This window comes from Miscanthus floridulus, chromosome 6 (assembly GCF_019320115.1).
Source record: "Miscanthus floridulus cultivar M001 chromosome 6, ASM1932011v1, whole genome shotgun sequence".
NCBI classification, from domain to species: Eukaryota; Viridiplantae; Streptophyta; class Magnoliopsida; order Poales; family Poaceae; genus Miscanthus; species Miscanthus floridulus.
In genome coordinates, this window is record NC_089585.1 from 160436 (window position 1) to 176675 (window position 16240).

Consider the following 16240-nt stretch of genomic DNA (forward strand, 5'->3'; position numbering starts at 1 on the left):
TCTTGATTGAACCACCCTTATAAATACACACAGCAGGGGCGGCTGGTGATATAGCCACCCTTATAGAAGTCCACTACAGGGGCGGCTGATATTACCAGCCGCCCTTATAGAGGTAACTGTAGGGGCGGCTGAAAACACCAGTCGCCCCTACAGAGGGCACTGCAGGGGCAGTTAGAAAACCGCCCCTACAGAGGCACCCTCTGTAGGAACACCCTAGGAAGGGCGGTTGGCGTAGCCGCCCCTACAGAGGCTCTAGAGCCGCCCCTACAGTAACATTCTGTAATAGTGATTAGTTTAACGAACGAGGTGATTTTTGCTATTTAACCCACGAAACTGCTGAGCTTCGGTGGAATGCTCATGCAAGATTGGGCTTCATTAGAGCATCTCCAACAGCTCCCCTTTCCCATCCCTCATCCCCATAAACCTACCATATTAGGGGAGATGAGTCAATTTTACTCCTCCAATAGCTCCCCTATATGGTCCCCTTTTATTGGTGATCACCAATATATCCTCCATCTCCCCTCATATAAAGAGGGAGTTGCATCTCCCCCAATAGCTGGGGTCCACCACTAACTTTCACCATCTTCCACACCATGCATGACTATCACCTTCTTTTGACAGGTGGACCCTATATGTATTAGGGAAGATTATTGGTGATCTGTTGGAGCACCTCTCCCAATAGCCTAGAAAAATAGTATTGGTGATCACCAATATCACTCTATTAGGGATGAAATATTGGTGAGCTATTGGAGATGCTCTTATAATGCGCACTAAAGCAATGCACTCACTAGTCAAATGCCCATACCTTATTTTTAAAATTCTTTTAATCATTTTTGATTTGTTTCCCACCTGATCGAACCAAATTACCCCTGGCGTTTTCTTTCTTCACCGAAACAGATGGACTCGTTCTCTGAATGAACAGGAGAGCGTTAGAGAGAGAGCCACCATGGCCGGCGATGGCGTCGCCCTCCTCCGCGATGAACTACGCCTAGGAGTCCAGCGTAAATGGATCGAGCGCGGCAGCCGCCCCTCCCGCCGCCCCCCTTCCCGGCATGAGGTCCCCCCGGCCCAGTGCTCCCCCTCCCGGCTCGAGGTCGCCTTGGCCCGCGGCCTTCCCTTTCGGCGAGAGGTCGCCCCGACCCACCACCCCCCATCCTGGCATGAGGTTGGCCCAGCCCGCCGCCCCTCCTCCAGGCGCGAGCTCGCCCCAGCACGGCCCCATCAACCCCGGTGTGAGCTCGCCCCAGGTCAACACCGACCCAGTTTTTTTTCTTCCATTTGGCCCTGAACCATGTCGCATGCTAGAGCATGCTGATTCTATTTTTTTAGAGGCGCTTGCTGCTGGAGAGAGGGAGCATGGTGCCCGGAGGAGAGCCTGGAGCACGCCGTATTTTTTCTGGACCACGGCCATGGCGTCTAGACACCGAAGCACAACTAATCGAGCTAATCTCAGTCTAGGGGTACTTTGGTCCGATCAGGTGGGAAACAAATCGAAAATGATTAAGAGAATTAGAAAATAACGTATTGGCATTTGACAGGTGATTGCATTGCTTTCGTGGGCATTATAACGAAGCCCAATCTTGCGTGTGGGCATTTCACCGAAGCCCACCGATTTCGTGGGTGAAATAGCAAAAATCTCACGAATGAGGGAGTCCACCGAGTGTTTTTTTTTTCTACCAGAGGTTTTGCCCAACCGCCCGAAGCACCTAATCCTTCAGTCATGGTAGCTTTCCTTTCTTACGCCTTTCTGTCCCACGAATCCGCGCAGGTGATTTCTTATGGACTGTCATTCCTTCGATGCCTATCGCCTCGATCCTGATCTCGATCGTGGAGGTCAGCGTTCATCCACCCACTCATCGGCAGCGGTGGTGTGAGATGCGAAGGCGGAGACGAGACGAGATGGCGGCGAGGACGACAGCGGTGCACGTCTGGTGCGGAGGTACCTAAGGAGCAGGAGAAGCCAGTAAGTGCAATCCTTCTAGATCCGCTCGTCCTCATCCTACATTCTTTGTCCTCGTCCCGGTGCCCCAAGACAATAGAATTTTAGGTTTTTACACTTATTCCTGATGATCTAAAGAGTTTCGCCCCTCTTCCCAACAAATTTGGGTTTTTAGACAACTTGATGTACCAAGTTTAGGAATTTATCCTTCCCCTTTGCCAAATCAGTGACACGTCAGCTCAATGACATGGAGAGGACAGTTTTGCCCCTGAGAGAGCGCTAGCACGGCGAGCGAGCGGAACGGCGGCGCAAGAGCGAGCCCGGCGGAGCAGAGGTAGTTGAGGAAGAGCATCGGGTAGAGCGTGCCGGACGCCCACTTGGTGAAGCCGATGAGGAACGTTGCGGCGGGGCCAAACGTGGCGAAGACCCAGGCCACGTAGCCGGCGTTGGTGGGGAACGTCGAGGCAAGCTCGGCCGTGACGAGCGCCTCTGGGAGGGACCTGAGCACGGGGAGGATGAGGAAACTGAGGACCGGGAGCAGCGCGCCGCCGCTCGCGTGGACCAAGTCCTCGATGCCGAACGGCCGGCCCGAGACGTTCCATCCATCTCACCATCTTCTCTATTCAGAACACTTCCATGATTCATCTCCGGTGGCGAGCACTGCAGCAGGCAGCAAGTAGGCCGGCGCGCGGGGGGCTCCTTCCCGGATGACAAGCAAGGCAGCGCAGAGGGGCGGGATGCCTGCCCCGACAGCTACCGCGCTCACCCCGCGACGCGACGCCCAGCACGTCCCTGAGCCGCATCGCACTCACCCCGCCGCTCCGCTTGTATGCCGGCTTCACATTCATCTTGGCCACCTGCAGCGTCCTGGCCGCGACGCCGCCAGGGCCGTTCCTTCCTGGACCATATCTGGCACCCCTCTGCTTGTCATTCTCATCCCAAATTTGCACAGCACCCCTCTGCTTGTCATTTTATGTTAACTCGCTTCTTGAGCTGCGCCAGCTAAGGCATCTGTTTCGTGCTTTTCCTGATTTCATCTTCACTGGTGGGTATGTCCGCGTCCATGTCCAGGTCCATCGCATTGACCGTGTGGTGCACACTCTCCTCTTCTAGAGGATCTTGGATGACTTTGCTGCTGACTTCAACTGTGAGGTTCCTTCTCAAGAGATGATTGATGATGTCGCCAGCCTTACCGAATCTCTTGTGGTCCTCAAGAGGATGGTGGATGAAGCCACCAGGGACCTTGACAGTGGAGAGCTCTATGATGAAAGGAGGTATCAAATGATGGGCCGTGCTGCGCAAATTGCACGTGAGAATGGTGCATTCGCTAGTGGCCCTGGAATCTAATAACATATTTTTCTTGGTCACAGTAGCATATGCATGTTATTATAGTGATCTACACAGCATTACTCACAAGTGTCACATCACATTACCTATCAAAAGTGAGTGTTAACTGCACTCTATAGTTAATCATAATAACAAAAGCCATCCACAATGGAGGATGATATCAGCAAACAGGTCCACATTATCACCTTGTGTAGTTGATGTTTAATCACTAGCAGATGTGCCTTAAGTAAGTTTACCTATTTCTCATTCATCAAATGATTGACTGGTACTACCAGTACTACTACAAGTACTACTACTACAAACTACTACCAGTACTACTACTACAAGCTACTACCAGTACTACTACAAGTACTACTACAAGTACTACTACCAGTACTACTACAAGTACTACTACTTGTACTACTAGTACTACTACTTCTACCACTAGTACTACTACTTCTACTAGTAGTACTAGTAGTACTACTACTACTTGTAGTACTAGTACTACTACTTGTACTACTACTTCTACTACTTATACTATTTTTTTTCTTGTATATCTTAGAACAAGGCATGAAATGTCGCGAACATCAAAGAGTGCATCCCGATGCCCCGTGAATGATGAGCAGCCATCCCATGGAGAGCAAGAACTAGATGACTAGCTTACTCAAGAGCAGTTCGATAACGAGTTAGAAAAGGGTCTAGAAGTGATGCTTACTCAGGAGGACCTTGTCGATGATGATGATGATCCAGTGGGGGGAGCCTAGGGAAGAGAAGGCAGAGAGGATGCCCAAGGTGAAGAAGGAGATGATGACGACACCTCATCAGGGGGATATGTAAGTCCCAAGGATCCTTTCCCATAAGAACCCAGACGGAGGCCAATAGAGGACGAGTTGGACAAGGATTTTAATCCAAACGACGAGGTACGGTTAAAGCCTTAGTAGCTTGTAAATTTGGCTAATGCTATGGCTTTATGTTACCTCTGCTAACACTTTTGACTTGTCGGATACACAGGTCGTCCCTACTCAACCTCTGAAAAGACGACGTCGGCCTTCAGCTCGTCTTGCCAGACAATACGTAGCGGGGCAATGGAGATCAGAGGAAGGAGCCATAGGTACTCACAATGAGGCCTCTGCTCCACAGCCTCAGGACACAACCACGACTAAGACTGCCCAGCCAAAGAGGAAACGAGGGGGGATTAGAAAGCCAAACCAATATCACGACAAGGCATGCTATGTGATAACGGAGGTCAGACCAGACGGGTAGATCCTTGAGCCATATACATACAGGGCGAAATTCCGTAATCACATTAGGTTTGTAGTTAGAGATAAGTTGAACCTAGCTATCCATAGCTGGAATCTGGTACCTATGAGCCAAAAGGTAGACCTATAGGAGAAGCTGAAGCAGAACTTCAGGTTTCCGGAGGGAACGCATGAGTTGGTATAACAAAATGCTTTTAAGATAATGGGGCAGAGCTTCTGACGTTGGCGGTCAGAACTGAACAAGAACTTTATCCAACAAAAGTTAACTCCTTTCCACGAGTTTGGCAACATAACTCCTAGTCAATGGGAGGAGATTGTGGCTGAGAAGACTTCAGAGGCATCATTGTCCCTCAGTGCCTGTAACAGCGAGCAGGCGAAGAAGAACCAACACTACCCTCGTCTAGGCCTTGGTGGCTACATTGGCAAGCAAGAGGTCTTTAGGAAGATGGACGCAGAGGCCGAAGCTGCCAAGAATATGGAAGTGCCAAAGTTGAAGCCATGCCTTAAACAGTGGATATACGCGAGGAGTGTTGATTCATCCGGTAGTAGCCTCAAGTTTGCTAAGCCAAAGACTGGAGAGGTAGTATCAAAAATACTGAAACTTGCTGAAGACAAGGAGAAGGGCGCATTCAACCCTTCCAGAGAGAGGGACGAGCTTACCGTTGCCTTGGGAAACCCCGAGCACACAGGACACACTAGGGGGCTAGGGAAGAGGATGTCCTGGAAGCATGGATTCATAGAGGAGAGGCACACATGGCAGAGACCAAAGAGTCTAATCTTGAGCACCAAGTGAAGGCTCTAGTTGAAAAGATGTTGGTGGAGAAAGGACTATCTACGATGGAGCCATAGACACCAATGGGGTGGCCCAGAGAACTGGTGGTAGTTGGCAGCCCTCCGGATGTTCCCAGCAGTCAAGGTTCCAATGCAACCAGAACCCCCGTCGATCGCATACGGGCGCCAACCAGTTGTAAATTGGTGGTTCCGATGGGCAGGCAAAACATGATCATTGAGGTGGCAATGGGCGTGGCACATCCTCCGGGCGGCACGTGGCACAATAGGGACATCCCGCAGGATTACACTCGGGTCGAGGTGCATACCGTGAAGCCTGAGTTCATGACTTGGAAGATAGAACACCCTACTCCCGAGGAGCTCGTGTTACTCGGAGACGTCATGAACCAGTTCATCCTCTGGCATAGACAGGACATTGTATTGACCGAGTCTTCACCAACTCTGACTGAAGTTCATCCTCGGGAGCGACCCGTCGAGGATGGGGAGGTATACTCACCGGCCCATGACCATGACCACCACACGCTAGAGACTTCTCCACCTCATACCAAGCAAGGGCATGATGACATGCCACATCCTTCTCCACCTTGTATCGAGCATGGGCATGATGACATGCCACGTCCTTCTCTAGCTCGTACCGAGCAAAGGCATGATGAGATGCAACATTCTTATCAACAAGCGCAGCCGATACATGAACAACAAGTGTCTCATGAACAGCAATTGCCTCGTGAACAGCCGATACATGAAGAACAAGTGGCCCCTAGAGCAGGTGATGCACAAGTTGACAAGGACATGCCCGAATGGGAAGCTCAAAACAAAATCCCAATCAAGATAAGGCCATCGTATGTGGGCATTAATGACGTCTCATTGGTGCACAAGTGGATGGCTCATGACCAGTTCAAGCCTAAGAACCAAGTAAAAGAATTCAGAGCACCAGCTTCTGAGGAGGGCACCACTAGCAAATTGCACAAAGGGTTTAACAAGTATCCAGCTATTGATAACCTCAAATGGTCATATGATTGCTCGGATAAATATGAAAAAGGTAAGAACTTCTTACCAAACCGAGTCCTACAGTGCTTGCCAAGTGGAATGAGAAAGTTCCATGATTGGTACTTGCGTGCTCAGATAACAGAACTAGAAATCTTACAAGCATGGATCCCTGCCGGCACATTTGGAGCCCTAGGTGGGCAAATTGCTGTTGAGTTTAAGGATATCTAGGCATGCTTCCACCTCGGATGAATGGAAATGAATCTGATTCGCATATGGTGCCTATAAGTCCTTGCCCTCTCGATATGATATGAATGTAATCTTTTAATTTTGTTGTAACTAATCCGCGCTATGATTTGTGGAATGCAAGCGGACTTTGTGAAAAAGAGGCCAGCTCTAAAACACGGGTATATAGACCCTTCACCTATAGCATCAACAAATTTTAATTACCCTAAAGAGTGGAAACTAGATTACAAAGAACTAGGAGCTGGAAAGACACTTAAGAAGAAAGAGGACATCAGGAACAAGAAAACATTAGAAGAGTCCCTCAAGGTTGCGGCATATATTGCCCTATGTTTTAAAAATCTCCAACAACACGATGATATATGGATACCATACCACTTCAAGTAAGTTCGACTGTATACTTAGCTTTGTTCAAATTACTTTGTTCGATGCAAAAGAGCTTATGTGTTCCTTCTATGACTAAATTCATGCAGCAATCACTGGATTTGCATAGGCGTCTGGCTCTCACATAGCATGGCATGGGTCTTTGATTCAGCGGATTTCCCAGTCGAGACATACAAAGACTTCATAACGATTATCAAGATGTATACATATTGACAATCCTTATTTTAGCTACTATGTTTGTATACATACTTGTAAGGTTCAATGTGGGATACTAACAAGTTGCATTTGCTAAAACCATTGAAACAAGGCATTCAGGCACAATGTCTAGGAACATAAGGGGAGGCATCATCCAAATAGGAAGGAAAAGTTGTATGTCAAAACTCTATGTGTGGTAAGTGTCATTTACTTTGGTACTCCATATATTATGTGTCTGTCAATAGCATTACTTAACATCTCCATATGCAAAACACACAGTGCCCCAAGCAGAAGCCTGGGAGTCTACATTGTGGATACTACACATGTATTATGATGAGTACCATCGGTGGCTACAACAGAAACCCCAATCTGGTAAGTTTGAACCTCTTCGCTCGTAGTATGAAAAGTTCGCATATGTTGTGATATAGTAAACCTAAACTTGTTCTCTTGTAGTTGGAGAAAGATAAAGACACGAGAAGGAACCCATACAAGGATGACGAGGTCTTAGAGATGGTCGGCGACCTTTGCAACTTTATAATGGACTAGATTGTGTATCATAAAGGCACTTACCATCATCTTCTTTCCGACTTAGGTAGTAATCCTCTATATCAACACCTTCGGGAGACTGATAGGTTAGCCCTAGGTCATTGATGACAATGTGGACTTGTGGTATGATTTGGATCAGACTTTGGAACGGTTTGGACTTTGTTATAATGATGGACTTCGTAATGGACTATGTTGTAATGATAGACTTTTGTGAATTATGATTTGTGATGATGGTCTTATGTTTGTGGATGTATATATGTATATTTGTGGCGGTCAGATTTGAATTTGAATAATTTATTTTTTTGCTGGAAAATCCACTGTAGGAGCGGTTCTTGATTGAACCGCCCTTATAAATACACACAGCAGGGGCGGTTGATGATACAGCTGCCCTTACAGAAGTCCACTACAGGGGCGGCTGATATTACCAGCCGCCCTTACAGAGGTAACTGTAGGGGCGGCTGAAAACACCAGCCACCCCTACAGAGGGCACTGCAGGGGCAGTTAGAAAACCGCCCCTACAGAGGCACCCTCTGTAGGAACACCCTGGGAAGGGCGGCTGGCGCAGCCGCCCCTACAGAGGCTCTAGAGCCACCCCTACAGTAACATTCTATAATAGTGATTAGTTCAACGAACGAGGTGATTTTTGCTATTTAACCCACGAAACTGCTGAGCTTCGGTGGAATGCTCATGCAAGATTGGGCTTCATTAGAGCATCTCCAACAGCTCCCCTTTCCCATCCCTCATCCCCATAAACCTACCATATTAGGGGAGATGAGTCAATTTTACTCCTCCAACAACTCCCTTATATGGTCCCCTTTTATTGGTGATCACCAATATATCCTCCATCTCCCCTCATATAAAGAGGGAGTTGCATCTCCCCCAATAGCTAGGGTCCACCACTAACTTTCACCATCTTCCACACCATGCATGACTATCACCTTCTTTTGACAGGTGGACCCTATATGTATTGGGGAATATTATTGGTGATCTGTTGGAGCACCTCTCCTAATAGCCTAGAAAAACAGTATTGGTGATCAACAATATCACTCTATTAGGGATGAAATATTGGTGAGCTATTGGAGATGCTCTTATAATGCGCACTAAAGCAATGCACTCACTAGTCAAATGCCCATACCTTATTTTTTAAATTCTTTTAATCATTTTTGATTTGTTTCCCACCTGATCGAACCAAATTACCCCTGGCGTTTTCTTTCTTCACCGAAACAGATGGACTCGTTCTCTGAATGAATAGGAGAGCGTTAGAGAGAGAGAGCCACCATGGCTTGCGATGGCGTCGCCCTCCTCCGCGACGAACTGTGCCTAGGAGTCCAGGGCAAATGGATCGAGCGCGGCAGCCACCCCTCCCGCCGCCCCCCTTCCCGGCATGAGGTCCCCCCGGCCTGGTGCTCCCCCTCCCGGCTCGAGGTTGCCCTGGCCCGCGGCCTTCCCTTCCGGCGAGAGGTCGCGCTGACCCGCCGCCCCCATCCCGGCGCGAGGTTGGCCCGGCCCGCCGCCCCTCTTCCAGGCGCGAGCTCGCCCCAGCACGGCCCCATCAACCCCGGCGTGAGCTCGCCCCAGGTCAACACCGACCCAGTTTTTTTTCTTCCATTTGGCCCTGAACCATGTCGCATGCTAGAGCATGCTGATTCTATTTTTTTAGAGGCGCTTGCTGCTGGAGAGAGGGAGCATGGTGCCCGGAGGAGAGCCTGGAGCACGCCGTATTTTTTCTGGACCACGGCCATGGCGTCCAGACACCGAAGCACAACTAATCGAGCTAATCTCAGTCTAGGGGTACTTTGGTCCGATCAGGTGGGAAACAAATCGAAAATGATTAAGAGAATTAGAAAATAACGTATTGGCATTTGACAGGTGATTGCATTGCTTTCGTGGGCATTATAATGAAGCCCAATCTTGCGCGTGGGCATTTCACCGAAGCCCACCGATTTCGTGGGTGAAATAGCAAAAATCTCACGAACGAGGGTGTCCACCGAGTGTTTTTTTCTACCAGAGGTTTTGCCCAACCGCCCGAAGCACCTGATCCTTCAATCATGGTAGCTTTCCTTTCTTACGCCTTTCTATCCCACGAATCCGCGCAGGTGATTTCTTATGGACTGTCATTCCTTCGATGCCTATCACCTCGATCCTGATCTCGATCGTGGAGGTCAGCGTTCATCCACCCACTCATCGGCGGCGGTGGCGTGAGATGCGAAGGCGGAGACGAGACGAGATGGCGGCGAGCACGGCAGCGGTGCACGTCTGGTGCGGAGGTACCTAAGGAGCAGGAGAAGCCAGTAAGTGCAATCCTTCTAGATCCGCTCGTCCTCATCCTGCATTCTTTGTCCTCATCCCGGCGCCCCAAGACAATAGAATTTTAGGTTTTTACCCTTATTCCTGATGATCTAAAGAGTTTCGCCCCTCTTCCCAAAAAATTTGGGTTTTTAGACAACTTGATGTACCAAGTTTAGGAATTTATCCTTCCCCTTTGCCAAATCAGCGACACGTCAGCTCAATGACATGGACAGGACGGTTTTGCCCCTGAGAGAGCGCTAGCACGGCGAGCGAGCGGAGCGGCGGCGCAAGAGCGAGCCCGCCGGAGCGGAGGTAGTCGAGGAAGAGCATCGGGTAGAGCGTGCCGGACGCCCACTTGGTGAAGCCGACGAGGAACGTTGCGGCGGGGCCAAACGTGGCGGAGACCCAGGCCACGTAGCCGGCGTTGGTGGGGAACGTCGAGGCGAGCTCGGCCGTGACGAGCGCCTCCGGGAGGGACCTGAGCACGGGGAGGATGAGGAAACCGAGGACCGGGAGCAGCGCGCCGCCGCTCGCGCGGACCAAGTCCTCGATGCCGAACGGCCGGCCCGAGACGTTCCGTCCATCTCACCGTCTTCTCCGTTCAGAACACTTCCATGATTCATCTTCTCCGGTGGCGAGCACTGCAGCAGGCAGCAAGCAGGCCGGCGCGCGGGGGGCTCCTGCCCGGATGACAAGCAAGGCGGCGCAGAGGGGCGGGACGCCTGCCCCGACGGCTACCGCGCTCACCCCGCGACGCGACGCCCAGCACGTCCCTGAGCCGCATCGCGCTCACCCCACCGCTCCGCTTGTATGCCGGCTTCACATTCATCTTGGCCGCCTGCAGCGTCCTGGCCGCGACGCCGCCAGGGCCGTTCCTTCCCGGACCATATCTGGCACCCCTCTGCTTGTCATTCTCATCCCAAATTTGCACAGCACCCCTCTGCTTGTCATTCTATGTTAACTCGCTTCTTGAGCTGCGCCAGCTAAGGCATCTGTTTCGTGCTTTTCCTGATTTCATCTTCACTGGCGGGTATGTCCGCGTCCGTGTCCAGGTCCATCGCATTGACCGTGTGGTGCACACTCTCCTCTTCCAGAGGATCTTGGCTGACTTTGCTGCTGACTTCAACTGTGAGGTTCCTTCTCAAGAGATGATTGATGATGTCGCCAGCCTTACCGAATCTCTTGTGGTCCTCAAGAGGATGGCGGATGAAGCCACCAGGGACCTTGACAGTGGAGAGCTCTATGATGAAAGGAGGTATCAAATGATGGGCCGTGCTGCGCAAATTGCACGTGAGAATGGTGCATTCGCTAGTGGGAGCTTTGGGGACTCGCTGTTCTCAGTCACCAAGATAGCTGGCTCAATTCGCGTGTCTTTAAATCCGGCTTGATCCGCTTATTTTTTTATCCGGAATAGTATTTTTCTCTCACAAATTCCTCCAGCATTGCTCCAAACCATCCAGATTCCTCCAGATTTCAGACAAGTGAACAGGCCCATGTGTCTTGTGCCAACACAGGACAAGATCTGTTGGCCAACAACATCTCGAGTGAACGTCGCTGGGGCAGGTTGATTAGTCGCCTTCTCACGCTTCAGTTTGACGTTGATCTTCTTCTGCGCTCTCCGGTGTTACTCTGAGTTCGACGTACATGTACTGCTTTTTCTCGGACATTCAGTATTCCTGATGGATTTTTATTTTTTCATGAATGTTTAATAGATCATTTGTGTGGAGATAATGTCCTTAAAACAGTTGTTTAGAACAACCTGATGGTGATTTTTAATGGTGATTTTTAGCCACGCTTCACTCTTTTAACAAAGTAGTATGTTCTGAATTGTATTATGTGGTCTCTCGGCAGTTAGAACAACCTGATGCAGGTGTTCCTGTTAGACCAGTAGCTGTGCCTTATTATGTTAAAAAGGGTGATTTGGATGTCCGAAACCCCCAAAGCAGACGAAACCACATAATTTTTTGCTAATTGTCTTTAGCAGTTTTTTGGCAATAATTTTGTGCTATCAGAAGTTAAAATGCCAAATACTTTTGCGTATTTGTTTATTTGATTATTGATAATACTCCATGATGTGTGTTCATATATAATGTATGTGTCCTCGCATTTGAATATTCTATGTCACTCACCTGTTCTAGCTGGAGCCCCAATGCTTTAAGCTCTTGCATTTAGCAGTTAATTGTACCATGTTGCAAATTTGAAAGTGCAGTATGATCACATTGAATACTGAGTCAAGTGAGATTGCTTTTGGTTATTTTTTGGCTCACTGCTGCATCTATTATTTAATTATTGTGACGAAGACATTCTTTTAAGCTTTGGAACAATGAAAACCCACCCTTATGTGCAGATTTTCTAACCTTTCTGCTTTGATGAATATGCAGTTGGCACCGGAAGATACCCGTACTTTCTCAAAGTGTTTAGAATGCCGGTAATTTCTATGGAGGCTGCCATCCCTCGAACGGTTTTCTTGCAACAAAGCTTTTACATATGATTGAAACTCGTAACTGATGGCAAGTCATTATCTGAATTTTGAGTTACGGACTATAGCTAGTGTCTTTGTGATGAATCATGGCCGTGTTGGTGTTGAGACTGCCTGTAATTTCCATGGAGGCTGCCATCTCTCTAGCGGTTTTCTTGCAACTTAAAGCTTTTACAGATGATTGAAACTTGAAACTGAAAGTCAATATCTGAATTTTTAGTTACGGACTATAGCTAGTGTCTTTGTGATGAATCATGGCCTCGTTGGTGTGAATTTTGCTAAGCGCCGGTCGTTCGAGGTATTTGGGGCCCGTATTGTACCAGGCAATGTGTGTAGATAGAATGCATCAATGCAATCATCTTTCTTTTTACAATTAGGATGCATGTTTTGCTAAGTGCCTGAAAATGTTCAAACTGCATCAGGAATCCCATGGCCTACAACTGCATCGTCTATAGTAAAACGTTGTCCTAACGATCTTGGTTACAAACCGGAGCGTGTATGTCGAGATAGGAGAGCTATTCCATCATTTATAACTGTATTACTCCATCGTTTATAACTATGCATTACTGTTATGGCGCCGGAATTAGCAACGATTTTCACTATTGGCTTCGAGTTTTACTTCTACTTAATAAGAAACACGTGCCTACATGAGCAACGGCCACAAAGGATTAAGTACCCATAGACTGACAGTTAACCAGGCTTTGTTCCCTAGTCACCGAAAATTATGGAACCGGTTTCCTGACTTAAGTCAGAGGGCAGTGAGGTCACTGCACGTGGGTCCAGCAGCGCCTAGTCCCACATGTCAGTGACCCTAACTTAAGTCAGAGGATCTCAATCCCCGAAGAACTATTACTCTTTTTCAAGAGTCACTTTCCTCTGTTCCTCCACAGCTAATCCCCCACATCAAGACAAAGGGCCTGTTTGGTTGATTGCCAAACCTGGACACGCTGAACTTTAGTTGTGCCACAGTTTTTCTAGTGGGTGTTTGGTTCTTTATCATAACTACGGTTAGCCACACTGGAAGCCCACATGTTATAGACTCGTATAATTGCCAAACTTTGCCACACTTTTGACAAAGTTTGGTAAGAATGTATGGCAATGTGTGGTAGTCATATAAACATGCCCATAATACTCTACAGCTGTCACCTTCTTGTTTCAAAAGGATTTTGGCCCGCTGCGGTTACTGCTGCTGTTGGGTGTCCAGATTCATAGAATGTTCAATGAATCTAGTACAGAGCCAAAACTGCATATATTTTAAAACGGAGGGAGTACCACGCGCCGACGTCGAGCCGTCATTCTTTGCACCCGTCCTGTCCTCCTCCATTGCTCGCACTCAAGAAAAGGGAAAGAAGCCAAACAGAGGTACAGAAGAGAGGAGGACAGGAGGCGCTGAGATCGGGCAATGGGGATGGGCAGCGAAAACGCTGCGTTTCCCTTCTCTACCGCCTCATCTCCGCTCTTCTGCAATCCCATCAGCAGCAGGTGGTGACCATCCTACTATTTCCTTTTCTTTTCTTTGAATTCAATGGGTTTTGCATAGTTGGGAAACAAAATGCAATGCCTTGGTGGTTCTAAATCGATGCCTTTTTCTGCGGCGGCTCATGTTTGCATCACATTCGCCTAACTTTGGTCCAAAGCCATTTCCACTGGAAATTTTCTAGGGTTTCAGGCCCAAGATAAGATTAATCAGTTTGTCTATAAAATGCTTTTGCTCCTTAGTGATCATCAATGGAATCTATGGGATTGATAAAATCTTCATTTGTTTACATTGCAAATTCAAATGCAAATATCGGCATCTAAATATTTCCTAACGTTGCCTGTTGTGCAGTATATTTTCGGACGTTGCTGGATGGCCAATCTTTTCTACTGCACAAGGTGTTTAATTTACTTGAATAGTTTTACTTCTTACTAGCATTGTTATTGTCCATTTCTTTTTCCCTAGATTTTTATTTGCCTGTTTCACCTGTGAATCTAACTTCAGTAGTCATTGTTGGGCAATTGTTCAGTCCGACGATTGTATTTTCATTTGTAAGAAATTGAGTGCCAACCACATCTTGGAAGAGTAGATATATCATGTTTATATATTGCACATCAATGTCACTTTAGCGTAAATTGACATAACAACCAAGATTTGAATGAACATTTTTTTATATAATTTGAGGACAGGATAACCGGGATCTTCAATCCTTGCAAATAAGGTTATGATACGAGCAGAGAGTTCTTGTCTAGTTTTTTAGTAGGACACTTGCTAAAATTTGATAAATGGATTTAATTCTGAAAAAAGGGTATGGGTATCAATTCTACGTTTTGTTACATAAAAATGATCAACTTCGGTACTTAACAAACTACAATGTTTGACTTGGCAGAGATATCTGTTCTTTCAAAAGTCTGAAAAGCAAGCAAATAATGGGTAAATTACGAAATTCACTTACATGTTTTTCTTTATCAGTTGTGCTTGGATTTGAAGTTTTTGGGATGATGTATTAATTAAATTAAGCAAATGTTATTGATACATCCTTCTGCATAATCCCTGTGCATTATATAAACTAAACAATGTTTAAGCTTGTGATAAGTTTCATTGTAATCATCCTACACCTGTTCTTGTTTTGCAGTTCCCTTTAGTCTCTCGGTGCGGGCGAGTACAGAAAATGGTTAGTGACTCCAAGACCGCTTTCTTGGGAGCGCTACAGGCAGATTCCAGAGATTAAACGAGCCCTCCCGTTGCTTTTCTCCTCCCGATGGCTCAAAATGAGTTGTTTCGGTTTCCTTTTTTTTTTATTAGTTGTTTCGTCTACTGTTGAGCTTTCGCACATGCTTTTCCTTTGTTTCTTGCTCTGAGCTGTGCTTTGCTTACCAAAATCGAATCACATGGTCAGCTCCGTTGACAGGTGGTCTGCTAGTATGACTGCCTAATAAATTGCATAATCTCTCTACTAATTACCTATACTGCGTACTAATATATGTTTGGGCCCACCGCTTTTTGAGGAACGCCTACAAACGCCTCTCCGCCCGCTTTCATCTACCGCTTTTTTAAACATTGCTCCAAGGATCCAGATCTTTCAAAGCTGGAGCTTGTAAATGTACCTGGGGAAGCTTTTGCATTTGAACTTGTAATTTTGAAATAACCGCATCAAATGTGGCCCATCTCCGGTGTGTTGCAGAGTACTTGGAAATGACTGAAGACTATCAAGCCCTCGTTTAGTTGCCCGGAATAGGCAGTGGCAAAATCACTGCGCGGCACTGTAGTGTCCTGTAGCATTTTGTTTGTATTTGATAATAATTGTCCCATCGTTGACTAATTAAGCTCAAAACGTTTGTCTCGTAAAGTACAACCAAACTGTACAATTAGATTTCATCAACATTTAGTACTCCATACATGTACCGTAAGTTTGATATGACGGAGAATCTTCTTTTTGTATAGTGCCAAAGTTTGGATTTTTTGGTAACTAAACACACCCCAAGCGAAAAAACTCATTGTTCGGACAGAGACTTACTTGAGTGACATTGTGTTCAAGAACCTTGATAAATCACTTGAAGTTCTTTGTGCATGTGTGTAAGACTACCGATGATATATAACTGGAAATCTAGCAGAGTTTAACACGAATTCACTGGAGTTTAGCAAGTATGGTAGCGATAGTTACATCAGGCGAGCAACCCTGCTCCCTGCCAAGTTCTCCGGCAGCGCCGGCCAATGTCTATTCTCAGCCTGTTCGTTTGGCTGTGGCTTGTCGTAAACGATCGTAAATTTCCAGCCGGAACAGTATTTTTCTCTCACAAAAATCTGCCAGCAGTACTTCTTCACGAACC

General features: G+C 47.3%; 3 long non-coding RNA genes across 3 annotated transcripts; all 3 read left to right on the forward strand.

The window, feature by feature from the left end:
- Positions 1 to 7225: 7225 nt before the first annotated feature.
- On the forward strand, positions 7226 to 7707 carry LOC136461480 (uncharacterized). The gene is made up of 3 exons (XR_010760340.1): positions 7226 to 7315; positions 7399 to 7491; positions 7573 to 7707. It is a non-coding gene; the product is annotated as an uncharacterized lncRNA (long non-coding RNA).
- Positions 7708 to 11454: 3747 nt separating this feature from the next.
- On the forward strand, positions 11455 to 12661 carry LOC136461478 (uncharacterized). Its single transcript, XR_010760338.1, has 2 exons — positions 11455 to 11600; positions 12336 to 12661. It is a non-coding gene; the product is annotated as an uncharacterized lncRNA (long non-coding RNA).
- Positions 12662 to 13711: 1050 nt separating this feature from the next.
- LOC136461479 (uncharacterized) lies at positions 13712 to 15500 on the forward strand. Its single transcript, XR_010760339.1, has 3 exons — positions 13712 to 13915; positions 14262 to 14308; positions 15046 to 15500. It is a non-coding gene; the product is annotated as an uncharacterized lncRNA (long non-coding RNA).
- The last annotated feature ends 740 nt before the right edge of the window (positions 15501 to 16240 follow it).